Source organism: Balaenoptera borealis, assembly GCF_965194805.1.
Source record: "Balaenoptera borealis genome assembly, chromosome: 11".
NCBI lineage: Eukaryota > Metazoa > Chordata > Mammalia > Artiodactyla > Balaenopteridae > Balaenoptera > Balaenoptera borealis.
The window spans coordinates 41,301,024-41,312,220 of NC_138868.1; the positions used below are offsets into that span (position 1 = coordinate 41,301,024).

The window sequence follows — 11,197 nt, forward strand, 5'->3', positions numbered from 1 at the left end:
GGGGTCACACTGATAACCCAGGAAAAATCCCTGGCTGGGAGAATAATACCAAGGGCTCGACCTCCCTGTGCAGATTGCCCTGACCCTGAGGTGCCCAGCTGGGAGGCAGGCAAGTACCGAACTCCAAGTGTACTTTGATGCAGGGCTACAGCCACCTGGAAGAAGGTGCACATTGTTTTTCTCACAAAAATGCAGCCCACTCGGGCTTCCCTGGTGGCGCAGTGGTTGAGAATCTGCCTGCCAATGCAGGGGACACGGGTTAGAGCCCTGGTCCGGGAAGATCCCACATGCCGCGGAGCAGCTGGGCCCGTGAGCCACAACTACTGAGCCTGCGCATCTGGAGCCCGTGCTCCGCAACAAGAGAGGCCGCGATAGTGAGAGGCCCGCGCACCACAATGAAGGGTGGCCCCCACTCACCGCAACTAGAGAAAGCCCTCGCACAGAAACGAAGACCCAACGCAGCCAAAAATAAATAAATAAATAAATAAATTTTTAAAAAAAGTGATTTGCACTTTCATCCATTTAAAAAAAAAAAATGCAGCCCACTCATCAAGCATGTGTCCAGACAGAGGAGTTCATTGCGATTTGCATGAAGTCAGTACAGAATCAGCTATGTGACTATGCCACCCACATCCCAGAAATGAAAGGACAAGTTCTTATGGTAATTGCGTCCAGCAGCAATGAGCTCTTTCCAGCGGGGTCAGTGGAAACCAGGGCATGAAGGCTCCAGAATATCTGAGGAGCAGTTAAAATATCCTTGCCAGACTGCAAGATCTCCTGCAGAATTTTACCTGAAAAAATAAACATAAAGATGGCAGAGTCCCACCAAGATATTAACCCAAAAGTGTGAGGCAGGTACAATCCAAGTATAAACCAATAGCATGGACACCTGGATTTTCCAGATCAGGACAAGAGGGACTCAGGAGGCACATTATGGGGGATTCTAAAGAGACTTCTAGAGTGTCAGTGGCTTCAATTGTGCGCTATGAGAATACTGTGCCAGTCTGGGGAGACAAACTTCCTGTGATTTTTTTCTTCACGTGGATTTTGACAAAGGAGAGTAATAATTTGTTGAAGTGGAAAAAGCCCTGAAATAGAAATCTAGAGGCAGAAGTATTCCTAATTTGGTCTTAAAATATTCATAACTTACGAACCAATGATTTCACAGCTAGGTACCAGTGCTAGGGAAAGAATCTAAAATGCAGTCCTGGATTTATGCACAAAATTTTTTATTGCAGCATTATGTGTAATAAAAATCCTGGAAATAGCGAAATAGCTGGTGGTTAAGGTATGCTTAATTAACGCAATTAATGTTTGAAAAGAATTTTTAATAACACAGAAGAGCAATGGTAAGTGAGCAAAGCAGAATACAAGTACAGTATATAAAACTGGGAGGCGGAAAGGAGTGGAAAAAAGACTGAGGGGAAATGTGACAAAACATTAGTATTATTTTTTTGCCTCTAGGTAGTGGGATTATGAGTGATATATTTATTTCTATTTCTTATAATTTTTCATATTTTCAATTTTTCTTCAATTAAGCTTCTGTACACTCCAAAAAAATAAGCAAAATAAAAATAGTATTATTTTAGCTATGAAATGCCAATTCTAAGCACTGATACTTAGAAGCCCCTGAGACTTTGCAGAGATGACTGGGTCACTTGTGAGCCCATGGAGAGAGACTGGTGCTTCATCCTCATGAGGGCAGGGTCAAAGGCACTGAGAAAGAGAGAGCCTTAGTGATAACATATATGTATATGGATATGGTGTCTAGTGATGAACCATGAGAGTTTATTGAGCTCATGTGGGGCATTCCTTCTGAATTCAATCAGCTCTGAGAGAGCTGCAAAAATTGAGTTTTGGCATCTCTAAGTGGGAAGACCTCTCATCAGATCATGATGAACTTACATAAATTTTACTTCACATGGAGGGCCTCTCTGGGATACAACCTTGTGTCTGTATATGGCTTCTCTATTTTAGCTTACTGCAGTTGCAATGTGGACATCTAAGTTGGGTTTTAAAGGATGAATAGGAGTTCCCCTACTCAACAGAGAAGCAGTGGAGAGCAAGCATTTCAGGCAGAAAGCTGCATGTGCAAAGACAAGGCGGGTGTATGAAAATGACATTGGGGGAGCAGTAAGGATTTTCATGTGGCTGTGTAGGATATACAGTTTGGGGAATGGAATGGAAGTGACAAAATATGAGGCTGAGTAGGTAGTTAGGAAACAGGTGGGAGAGGATTTCCACTCAGGAGGTTGGATGTTACCCTCAAGGTGCTGGGGGCCTTGGACGTCTTTCAGCCAAAGAGTAACACTAGTAGTTGTTTCCAATATTGGTTATTCATACTCTGTCATCATGAATTTTTATGATATTTTCATCCCATGTTTAACTCTAATGTCCTTTTGTCTTCTTAACATGCACTCACTCTTTACTTTAGCCTCATCCTAAATGACATCTATAATATCACAGGCTTGATGTACTGGCTATATTTTCTATTACATTTAATATAGTGATATATCTGTTAAAATAAAAATAATTCACCCATGCACCACCTTAAATCATTTTTCATACGCATATCATACTTGGGAAATGCGGTTATTGTTCATTCATTCAACAGCAATTTTGAATATCTACTATATGACAAGAGATGAGAATAAAAGACAACGAAAACAATGCTTACAGCCTCGAGCAATTATGATACAGTTAGATGAATGTATTGATCAATGAACTATATTTTTTAAAGATCCATGTAGAAATACTGTGCAAAATGGTTTATAGTAATAAAATTATAAATGGAAAGATTTGTCAGAAGGCTCTTACAGTGACCTAGGTCAAAATATGAAGAAACTTCGATCAAAGAGACTGGCAGAAGAAAATGAAAGCGGAGACCCATGTGAAATATTTTATGCAGTAGAAGTCGTTGAGTCCTGATGGCCAGTTTGTTTTGTTATCTATCCAAAGGGAGAGCAAGAGAGGAAGGCATCAAGGTTTCAAGGGTTTGGTTCACATGTTTTCTTCTTTATCTGATGCCCCACCTCCCGTAAGGGAGACTGCCTGGCTCACTCTCCTCCTGACTTCGTAGGCCTGGAAAGCTAGCAGCCGCCTCCCAGACTGCCTTACAGTTATGGTTTCACTTGTGCCTTAGATTCCAACAGTGAAGTGCACTCTTGGGAGGCTAGAATTTGGAAATGAGTTAACTAGGGGGAAGGCATGGCATCTGTGAATGCCAGTGAAGCATCTGTTTTTTTTTTTTTTTTCTGGAGTAGATCTAGAAGCCACAGCCTGGTTTTGGAGCCAACACTTCCGGCCAAGGCTCATGACTCACAAATCATTGCTCTGTGGGTGTGCTCCTAGGGCTGGCAGTTGGCCCAGAAATTTCCTGATATCCCTTCTTGCCAAATGATGAAGCAGAAATGGAAGCTCTCTCAGTGGATCAGTTAGGCATTAGCACTCTAGAATCATCTCTGGAGATCTAGCCTAGAGCCTGCTCCTTGAGACCTTCCAGGGACTTTGCAAACACCTAATTCCTTGTATTAAATCTCTCTTTTCTTAAAATAGTTTAAATGGTTTCTTTTTTTTCCTACACCTGCTCCCTGACTGATATCACCAGTCAAACCCACGTTTAGTCAAAGACTGTCTTACACAACCCAATAAATATGTGTGTGTGCGCTCACGTGTGCATGCATATGTGTGCACTCACATGTGTCTGTGTGCATGTGAATCCTTTATACTCAATCAGACTGTAAGGTCTTAGGGACTTGCCTGTCTTAATCTTCCCCTACATCACATATACAATGCTCCATATGTAGCAACCATCATTAAGTTTATTTTGAAGAAAGCACTACTTGTCTTCTCAACTCTGATTTCAAAAATAAATCAGGATCACACAGGAGAGAATAAAAAATGTACTGTTGACCCAGAGGAAAAGAGACCCAGGACCACTGGCTGGAAAATGATGCTCATTTCTGTGGGAGTAATATTAGTCACAGAGGAAGAGTAGCCTCTGCTGTTTAAGCATCATGGTGAGGAGATGGAGGAGGACATGTGACAGATTTTAGTGTTCTGTGGGGTCTGCTACTCATGTCTTGTTGATGGGGGCGGGGGGCTTCTGTGATTTACCAATACTTCAGAGGGCTGATGCCTCAGCATGGGGGGAGCGTCTCTCCTGAGCCTGTAACTGCTTAGGGTAGTGGCTCTGGACTCTGGTTGCCTATTGGAATTCCCTGCTGGAGTTAATGACCTGCCTGGCCCTCAGAGATTCTGATTTATTTCACTGGAGAGGGGTCTAGGAATCACTATTTTCTAAAAGGCCCAATAAGTCTAATGCAGCAGACTTGGGAAGACTGACCTTGTGTCCAAATGTTTGGCCATGCAGGCAGCCATGGTGTTTTCTCCTAATTTCTTACATCGCTACTGTATTTATTGTTAGGTCTGCTTTTTCATTTGTGGCATTTTGCATTTATGCCTTCTCTTCCTCATTTTTTTCCTTGTCAGGAAAGTTTTCAATTTATCATTTTCAGTTCTGTTTATCCTATAATTTAGCTGCACCCCACAAGTTTTGACATGTAGTTTATTTAGCAACATTTAGTGCTAAATAATTTCTAATTCTTATTATGATTTATTTTATGACCCATGAGTTGTTTTTTTTTTAATGTGTGTTTGTTTAATGTCTGTTCTTGTGGGTGATTTGGGTTCTCTTTTGTAAATTGATTTATAACCTCATTGAAGTCAGAGTACATGGTATATATGACACTGACTTCTCGGAATATGCTTTGAGATCTGTTTTGTGGACCAGTAGATGCTCAACCTTTCTAAATACTTCATGTGTACCTGAAGGAATGTATTTTTTACTATAATCGTTTCTTAAAGCGTTGTCCCTGGACCAGTAGCACCAGCATTACCTGGAGGTTGTTAGAAATGCAAATGCTCAGGCCCCACCCCAGAATCTCTAGGGATAGAGACCAGTACTCTGTTTTAACAAACTCTTCGGATGATTTTGATATCATTCAAATTTAAAACCACTGCTCTGATAGTTCAATTTAGGGTTCTGCATAAGAATTAGATATAGATTCTTAGTTGTGTTGTTAAAGCCTTAGAATTTTTGGCTGCTTTATCTATCAGTCCCTGAGAGAGGTGAATTAACACTTCTCACTGCATTTGTGAAGTTAACAATTTATCTTCAAATATCTTTCAATTATGCCATGATTTATTTTGAAGTTACATTATTAAGAGTATGAGTTTAAAATATTTACATTTTACTGATTTTTTTTTCTCTTATCATTATACAGTTACTCTCTTTCTCTCTAATATTGGTTTTTGTATTAAGGTTTATTTTGTCTGTTAGTAATACAACTATAATAGTTTCATTTGACATTTGTCTAATATATTTTTCTTTTCCTTTTTTTTCAACTTTTATGTTTTGCATTTTAGCTGCATTTCTTATAAATAGCATATAACAATTTTGCTGTGTTCTTTAAATCTGATACCTACCATCTTTCATAGGAGAATAAATTTGTTTACCTCATTATAATTGTTGACAGATTTTAATTTATTTTTACTCTATTATGTTGTCATTTTTATTTATCAGTATCTTTGTTGTTTAGTTTTAGTTTTTCATTCTTGTTTTCTATTAATATTATCAAGTTTTCTTTACTTCCTTGGTTTATAAGTTATCCATTCTATTTTGACTTTTAGTGGTTACCTATAAATTTTTAATATGCATACTTGGTTTCAAAGTTTAAACTTAAGCAATATGTCTGCAGAATACATATTATTTTCATGTGCATGTAAAATGTTCACCAAGATAGGAGAGACCATCAAGATGGTAGAAGAGTAAGAAGTGCAGATCACCTTCCTCCCCACAAATACAACAGAAATACATCTACACATGGAACAACTCCTACAGAACACCTACTGAACACTGGCAGAAGACCTCAAAAGGCAAGAAACTCCCCACGTACCTAGGTAGGGCAAAAGAAAAAATAGAGGCAAAAGAATAGAGACGGGACCTGCACCTCGGGGAGGGAGTTGTGAAGGAGGAAAAGTTTCCACACACTAGGAAGCCCCTTCACTGTCGGAGACAGGGGGAGGGCAGGGGGGAATCTTCGGAGCCACGGAGGAGAGCGCAGCAACAGGGGTGCAGAGGGCAAAGCAGAGAGATTCCTGCACAAAGGATCTCTGCCAATCAGCACTCACCAGCCTGAGAGGCTTGTCTGCTCACCTGCCGGGACGGGTCGGAGCTGGGAGCTGAGGCTCAGGCTTCGGAGTTCAGATCCCAGGGAGAGGACTGGGGTTGGCTGCGTGAACACAGCCTGAAGGGGGCTAGTGCGCCACAGCTAGTTGCGAGGGAGTCCAGGGAAAAGTCTGTAACTGCCTAAGAGGCAAGAGACCATTGTTTCGGGATGCACAGGAGAGGGGATTCAGAGCACCACCTAAACGAGCTCCAGAGACGGGTGCGAGCCATGGCTATGAGCACGGACACCAGAGACGGGCATGAAATGCTAAGGCTGCTGCTGCAGCCACCAAGAAGCCTGGGTGCGAGCACAGGTCACTATCCACACCACCCCTCCTAGGAGGCTGTGCAGCCCACCAATGCCAGGGTCCTGTGATCCAGGGACAACTTCCGTGGGAGAACACATGGCGCGCCTCAGGCTGTTGCAACGTCACGCCGGCCTCTGCCACCACAGGCTCACCCCTCATTCCGTATCCCTCCCTCCCCCCGGACCGAGTGAGCCAGAGCCCCCTAATCAGCTGCTACTTTAGCCCTGTCCTGTCTGGGACGCCGTCAGGTGACCTACATGCAGAGGCGGGGCCAAATCCAAAGCTGAACCCCACGAGGTGTGCGAACAAAGAAGGGAAATTTCTCCCAGTAGCCTCAGGAGCAGTGGATTAAAGCTCCACAATCAATTTGATGTACGCTGCATCTGCAGAACACCTGAATGGAAAACAAATCATCCCAAAATTGAGGCAGTGGACTTTGGGAGCAAATGTAGACTGGGGGTTTGCTCTCTGCATCTAATTTGTTTCTGTTTTTATGTTTATCTTAATTTATAATTTAGAGCTTATTATCGTTGGTAGATTTGTTTATTGATTTGGTTGCTCTCTTCCTTTTTTTTTAAAAATACATGTGTATATTTTTTTCTTTTTTTTCCTTTTTCTCTTTTTATGAGTGTGTATGTGTACGCTTCTTTGTGTGATTTTGTCTGTATAGCTTTGCTTTCACCATTTGTCCTAGGGTTCTCTCTGTCTGCTTTTTTTTAGTATAGTTTTTAGTGTGTGTTATCACTGGTGGATTTGTTTTTTGGTTTGGTTGCTCTCTTCCTTCTTTCCTTCTTTTCATTTTTATCACTTTTTTTATTTTTTATACTATTTTTTTATTTTTTATTTTAATGAATTTATTTTGTCTCCCTTCCTTCCTCCCTCCCTCCTTTCCTTCCTACCTTTCTTTCTTTCTTTCTTTCTTTTTCTGAGGCATGTGGCTAACAGGGTCTTGGTGCTCCGGCCGGCTGTCAGGCCAGAGCCTCTGAGGTGGAAGAGCCAAGTTCAGGACACTGGTCCACCAGAGACCTCAGGGCTCCACATAATATCAAATGGCAAAAGCTCTCCCAGAGATCTCCATCTCAACACTAAGACCCAGCTGCACTCAATGACCAGCAAGCTACAGTGCTGGACACCCTATGCCAAACAACTACCAAGACAGGAACACAACCCCACCCATTAGCAGAGAGGATTCCTAAAATCATAATAATTTCACAGACACCCCAAAACACACCACTGGACACAGTCCTGACCACCAGAAAGACAAGATCCAGCCTCATCCACCAGAAAACAGGCACCAATCCCCTCCACCAGGAAGCCCACACAAACCACTGAACCAACCTGAGCCACTGGGGGCAGACACCAAAAACAACGGGAACTACGAACCTGCAGTCTGAGAAAAGGAGAACCCAAAAACAGTAAGTTAAGAAAAATGAGAAGACAGAGAAATACAAAGCAGATGAAGGAGCAAGGTAAAAACTCACCAGACCAAATAAATGAAGAAGAAATGGGCAGTCAACCAGAAAAAGAATTCAGAGTAATGATAGTAAAGATGATCCAAAATCTTGCAAACAGAATGGAGAAAATACAAGAAACGTATAACAAGGACCTAGAAGAACAAAACAGCAAACAAACAATGATGAACAACACAATAAATGAAATTAAAAATTCTCTAGAAGGAATCAATAGCAGAATAACTGAGGCAAAAGAATGGATAACTGACCTGGAAGATAAAATAGTGGAAATAACTACTGCAGAGCAGAATAAAGAAAAAAGAATGAAAAGAATTGAGGACACTCTCAGAGACAACTGGGACTACATTAAATGCACCAACATTCGAATTATAGGGGTCCCAGAAGAAGAAGAGAAAAAAAAAAATGGATTGAGAACATACTTGAAGAGATTATAGTTGAAAGCTTCCCTAATATGGGAAAGGAAAATAATCTATTCCAGGAAGAGCAAAGAGCCCCATACCTGATAAATCCAAGGAGAAACATGCCAAGACACATATTAATCAAACTATCAAAAATTAAATACAAAGAAGAAATATTAAAAGCAGCAAGGGAAAAGCAACAAATAACATACAAGGGAAACCCCATAAGGAAAGCAGCTGATCTTTCAGCAGAAACTCTGCAAGCCTAAAAGGAGTGCCAGGACATATTTAAACTGGTGAAAGGGAAAAACCTACAAACAAAATTACTCTACCCAGCAAAGATCTCATTCAGATTCGACAGAGAAATTAAAACCTTTACAGACAAGCAAAAGCTAAGAGAATTCAGCACCACCAAACCAGCATTACAACAAACGCTAAAGGAACTTCTCTAGGCAGGAAGCACAAGAGAAGGAAAAGACCTACAATAAGAAACCCAAAACAATTAAGAAAATGGTAATAGGAACATACATATCGATAACTAACTTAAATGTAAATGGATTAATGCTCCAACCAAAAGACATAGACTGGCTGAATGGATACAACAAGACCCGTATATATGCTGTCTACAAGAGACCCACTTCAGACCTAGGGACACATACAGACTGAAAGTGAGGGGATGGGAAAAGATATTCCATGCAAATGGAAATTAAAAGAAAGTTGGAGTAGCAATTCTCTTATCAGACAAAATAGACATTAAAATAAAGACTATTACAAGAGACAAAGAAGGACACTACATAATGATCAAGAGATCAATCCAAGAAGAAGATATAAGAATTGTAAATATTTATGCACCCAACATAGGAGCACCTCAATATGTAAGGCAAATGCTAACAGCCATAAAAGGGGAAATCGACAGTAACACAATCATAGTAGGGGACTTTAACACCCTACTTTTACCAATGGACAGATCATCCAAAATGAAAATAAATAAGGAAACACAAGTTTTAAATGATACATTAAACAACATGGACTTAACTGATATTTACAGGACATTCCATCCAAAAACAACAGAATACACTTTCTTCTCAAGTGCTCATGGAACATTCTCCAGGATAGATCATATCCTGGGTCACAAATCAAGCCCTGGTAAATTTAAGAAAATTGAAATCGTATCAAGTATCCTTTCTGACCACAACGCTATGAGACTAGATATCAATTACAGGAAAAAAGCGGTAAAAAACAAAAATACATGGAGGTTAAACAATATGCTACTAAATAACGAAGAGATCACTGAAGAAATCAAAGAGGAAATCCAAAAATACCTAGAAACAAATGACAATGAAAATACGATGACCCAAAAACCTATGGGATACAGCAAAAGCATTTCTAAGAGGGAACTTTATAGCAATACAATCCTACCTCAAGAAACAAGAAACATCTCAAACAAACAACCTAACCTGACACCTAAAGCAACTAGAGAAAGAAGAACAAAAAACCCCAAAGTTAGCAGACGGAAAGAAATCATAAAGATCAGATCAGAAATAAATGAAAAGGAAATGAAGGAAATGATAGCAAAGATCAATAAAACTAAAACCCAGTTCTTTGAGAAGATAAACAAAATTGATAAACCATTAGCCAGACTCATCAAGAAAAAAAGGGAGAAGACACAAATCAACAGAATTAGAAATAGAAAAGGAGAAGTAACAAGTGACACTGCAGAAATACAATGGATCATGAGAGATTACTACAAGCAACTATATGCTAATAAAATGGACAACCTGGAGGATATGGACAAATTCTTAGCAAAGCACAACCTTCCAAGACTGAACCAGGAAGAAACAGAAAATATAAAGAGACCAATCACAAGCACTGAAATTGAAACTGTGATTAAAAATCTTCAAACAGTAAGCTGGGACGAAGTGTGAGAGTGGCATGGGCTTATATACACTACCAAATGTAAAATAGATAGCTAGTGGGAAGCAGCCACATAGCACAGGGAGATCAGCTCGGTGCTTTGTGACCACCTAGAGGTGTGGGATAGGGAGGGTGTGAGGGAGATGCAAGAGGGAGGAGATATGGGGATATATGTATATGTACAGCTGATTCACTTTGTTATAAATCAGAAACTAACACACCATTGTAAAGCAATTACACTCCAATAAAGATGTTAAAAAAAAAATCTTCCAACAAACAAAAGCCCAGGGCCAGATGGCTTCACAGGTGAATTCTATCAAACATTCAGAAAAGAGCTAACACCTATCCTTCTCAAATTCTTCCAAAAAATAGCAGAGGGAGGAACACTCCCAAACTCATTCTACAGGTCACCATCACCCTGCTACCAAAACCAGACAAAGATGTAACAAAAAAAGAAAACTACAGAGCAATATCACTAATGAACATAGATGCAAAAATCCTCAACAAAATACTAGCAAACAGAATCCAACAACACATTAAAAGGATCATACACCATGATCAAGTGGGGTGTATCCCAGGAATGCAAGGATTCTTCAATATACGCAAATCAATCAATGTGATAAAACATATTAACAAACTGAAGAATAAAAATCATATGATCTTCTCAATAGATGCAGAAAAAGCTTTCGACAAAATTCAACACCCATTTATGATAAAAACCCTCCAGAAGGTAGGCATAGAGGGAACTTACCTCAACATAATAAAGGCCATATATGACAAACCCACAGCCAACATCGTTCTCAATGCTGAAAAACTGAAACCATTTCCTCTAAGATCAGGAACAAGACAAGGTTGTCCACTCTCACCACTATTATT

The 11,197-nt window shown here is 40.1% G+C and overlaps 2 long non-coding RNA genes across 2 annotated transcripts in view; both read right to left on the reverse strand.

Annotated features, from left to right (window-relative positions):
* LOC309605651 overlaps positions 1-11,197 on the reverse strand; it is a 923,254-nt gene that overhangs the window by 158,386 nt on the left and 753,671 nt on the right. The gene's annotated exons all lie outside the window — the stretch shown is intronic.
* The window catches only part of LOC309605632, a 50,189-nt gene continuing 46,357 nt past the window's right edge, over positions 7,366-11,197 (reverse strand). Inside the window, exon 2 of the long non-coding RNA XR_014231458.1 lies at positions 7,366-7,684. This is a non-coding gene — a long non-coding RNA (uncharacterized lncRNA). The remainder of the gene's footprint in view (positions 7,685-11,197) is intronic.